At 44.8% G+C, this 3,818-nt stretch overlaps 1 long non-coding RNA gene across 1 annotated transcript; it reads right to left on the bottom strand.

The window, feature by feature from the left end:
• Positions 1 to 881: 881 nt before the first annotated feature.
• On the bottom strand, positions 882 to 1,718 carry LOC308570943. Its single transcript, XR_014001252.1, has 3 exons — positions 1,592 to 1,718; positions 1,328 to 1,466; positions 882 to 1,184 (listed from the first exon to the last, which is right to left on the bottom strand). It is a non-coding gene; the product is annotated as an uncharacterized lncRNA (long non-coding RNA).
• Between the last annotated feature and the right edge of the window lie 2,100 nt (positions 1,719 to 3,818).

Below are 3,818 nucleotides of genomic sequence, written 5' to 3'. Positions count from 1 at the left end.
CTAGCCTTTCGGACTCTCCCCAGGACACCTTCCTCACCATGCCTTTTCCTAACTTGTACACGGACATTTGACAATAAAGAGTTAATTTCTTACTCTGGACATTCCTTGCCTGACAATGCCAGGATGGGGAAATCAAATGAACCTTATCCAATAGCTGAAGTGGGATTCAAATGTCAATGTGGAGGGGAAAGGGTGGGTGCAGACCCCTGGAGACTCCAGAGAGCAGCAGCTGCCATTTCCTCCCAAGGGGTGGGAGACCAGCAGTGCCTCCTATTCACCAAGAGGCCACTGTAGAGGCAATATTCATGTTGGAGGGACCGTAGTGGCAGGCTGCCAAGGAAGAGACAGATCCAGTCACCAAGGAGTCTGTCTCAACCACAGATGCCACTGTGGCGGCAACAGCAGGTGATGCATTCCTTGAAGAATTCATTCCTGCAAGGATGCATTCCTGTTGATCCAACATACAGAGCCAGTGACCTCACCTTTGCCTCCTAGATGGGCCAACCCTGGCAGGTTGTATCCTTATGGGAAGAAATTCTGTGAAGATACAGAAATGAAACCATTATTTATGCTGTGGAATGAGAATGCACTTTGCATGCCCACAAGAGCTTGCTAGGAGGCAACTAAAACTGGCAGAACCCTACTGATTTCTTTGCTCCCAGGGCATGGAGGTTAGGATAATGCATTTGGGGGATAGGATAAGGGGTTTCTGCCGCCTTTGGGGTTGGATTGGGAACCAATGTAGGGAGACTGCAAAAGTATGTATTTACTTGTGGTTTATTCAGTACAGTCATTTGAACTGAAAGCTCTTCAGTGCCACCTGCAGTCTTTTAATTTAGCACACAAAGGTTTTTGTCTGAGCTCGAGTTCAGTTTCCACCACTGTGTCTCTGGCACAGTAATAGATGGCAGTGTCTTCTGGCTTCAGGCTGTTCATTTGAAGATAAAGGTTGGTGCTGTCCTTGGAGGCAGTGAAACGCCCTTGGATGGTTGGGGAGTACTTATTGTTGGATGATGAATAATAGTAAAGCAGCCATTCCAGCCCTTTTCCTGGAGACTGCCGGACCCAGTGCATGGTATTGCTGCTAAGAGTAAAACCTCTTGTGGCACAGGTTAACCTCACAGATTCTTCGGGCTTTTTCATTTCTGGGCCTGACTGAGTGAGGACAATCTGTGAATTGGCCCCTGCAGAGAGAAGAGACACACTGCTTAACTGTGTGCAATTAAAAGCAAACACACAAAAACAAGGATGTCAAGAGTGACCAAATGTGGAAATAACTCCCCACACCACTAGTACATATGATAAAGATACAAAACAATTGACTTACATGGTAATGTGCTTATAATCATGATGAAATGTAAGTTCCACAACATTTTAAAATTCATAATTGGAGAATTGAGGACCGAAAGAAATTACTGAAGCAGATCTCCTGAGCTTTGAATCCATCTGAGGGATCTGGTGTTTACCTTTAAAGAGGAAAGGAAAGTTTTCAGTTTTGCATATTTTGGGTGGGACTGGAAACATCTGATATAAAAGAGATGAGCTGTACTGGACCGCAACTTCAGTATTTTCTGGTTCAGTTGAAATTTACCCTGCTGGACCTAGGAAAGAGCCTTGGGCCAGGAGAACTGGTCTCCAAATCCTGGCTTATTCATGTTGTGACTTTGCTGCAAATGGTTTATTTTCCTCTCCATTTACATCATCACCTCACTGCGTGAGCCCTCTGACTTGGCTCACAAAGCACACCATAAATAAACACAAAGAAAGCAAATCATTATTATACGTAAAAAAATTGATAGCAATTTAATTTAAAATGAAAACACCCATTGAAATGCAAATCTGAGAAGTTAATGTTATAAAATGTAAGTTATTTATAATATCTGGTTGCATATGGTGCCGATTATTGGGATGGCAACTCCACAACTGGGGTATCAATACCAGAAAAAGGCCACCTTTCTTTTGGTGTCCATTTCACTTCATTTGTTGCAGAATAAACTAGTGGTTTGAGCAGCTGATTCCTTCTCACTTCAATCTCACTGACACTGCATCTTAAGTCTATTGTGTTCTATTGTATTCCAATTCACCCCATCCATTCTGTTCCACTGTACATATTAAGGACACAATTTGGGCACGCACACCTCCACAATAAAACACACACTTCTCAGATCTGAAAATTCAATTCTAATCCATAAGCAAGAACCAAGTACCAGTGTTCTAGCAAAAAAGTAGACTGAAATAAATCCTCCCCAGTTCGTGGTTTAAGAGTAAAATGTGAATTAGCCAGAGACCCAGAAAATATCACATCCATATATTGTTTAGGAGGAAGGTAATGTCCCAGAACCGTAAAACTTAAAGAGTAGGTTCAGTTAGCACAGCACATTAAAGTTATCACAATTCAAGGGAATATTATATCCCCTGGGTATATGAAAATCAGATTTATTTAGGGAGCAAGATTGTCTCCTTGGGTCTCATGGAAAATTTCAAATGGGCACTTATAATCTCTTTTGACTAAAGAACCGCTCAGGAATGGAAGGAATGTGAGAAGAAAGAAAGAAAGAAAGAAAGAAAACAATCCTTAGATGAAGAGATAACATAGTTCAGAAGAGGGCCAGATGAAAGATTCACAATCTACATTCATTTACTTCAAAAGAGCAGACACCTAGACACCTGCTTCCTCTGGTGAAAGGAGATGTCCCTCTCTAGTATCACTCCTACCTGCGGCTTTGTGGTTTTTCTGAGTTTCAAGACACCTGTGGTTCTGCGGTTTTCCTCAGTTCCCACCACCATGGAACAAGAGCACCACCAGCAGCAAGTCATTGGCATAACTTACAAAGCAGAAGGTTTTTTCTTCTTTTGCTGCTTCTTTAGGAGTCCTGGCTGCATTGCCATCACAGTAATAATAATATAATAATAATAATTTATTATTTATACCCCGCCCATCTGGCTGGGCCTCCCCAGCCACTCTGGGCGGCTTCCATAAAAACCAAAAATACAATAAAATATCACACGTTAAAAACTTCACTGAACAGGGCTGCCTTAAGATGTCTTCTGAATGTCAGGTAGTTGTTTATCACTTTGACATCTGCTGGAAGGGCATTCCACAGGGCGGGCGCCACTACCGAGAAGGCCCTCTGCCTGGTTCCCTGTAGCTTTGCTTCTCGCAATGAGGGAACCGCCAGAAGGCCCTTGGCGCTGGACCTCAGCATCCGGGCAGAATGATGGGGGTGGAGACGCTCCTTCAGGTATACTGGACCGAGGCCGTTTAGGGCTTTAAAGGTCAGCACCAACACTTTGAATAGTGCTCGGAAACGTACTGGGAGCCAATGTAGGTCTTTCAAGACCGGTGTTATATGGTCTCGGCGGCCGCCCCCAGTCACCAGTCTAGCTGCCGCATTCTGGATTAGTTGTAGTTTCCAAGTCACCTTCAAAGGTAGCCCCACGTAGAGCGCATTGCAGTAGTGCAAGCGGGAGATAACCAGAGCATGCACCACTCTGGCGAGACAGTCCGCAGGCAGATAGGGTCTCAGCCTACATACCAGATGGAGCTGGTAAACAGCTGCCCTGGACACAGATTTGACCTGTGCCTCCATGGACAGCTGTGAGTCCAAAATGACTCCCAGGCTGCGCACCTGGTCCTTCAGGGGCACAGTTACCCCATTCAGGACCAGGGAATCCTCCACACCTGCCCGCCTCCTGTCCCCCAAAAACAGTACTTTTGTCTTGTCAGGATTCAACCTCAATCTGTTAGCCGCCATCCATCCTCCAACCGCCTCCAGACACTCACACAGGACCTTCACCGCCTTCACTGGTTCTGATTT

Source organism: Podarcis bocagei (assembly GCF_964188305.1).
Source record: "Podarcis bocagei genome assembly, chromosome: 13".
Classification (NCBI taxonomy): domain Eukaryota; kingdom Metazoa; phylum Chordata; class Lepidosauria; order Squamata; family Lacertidae; genus Podarcis; species Podarcis bocagei.
The sequence above is the reverse complement of the archived record's forward strand: the minus strand, read 5'-3'. Positions and strand labels throughout refer to the sequence as shown.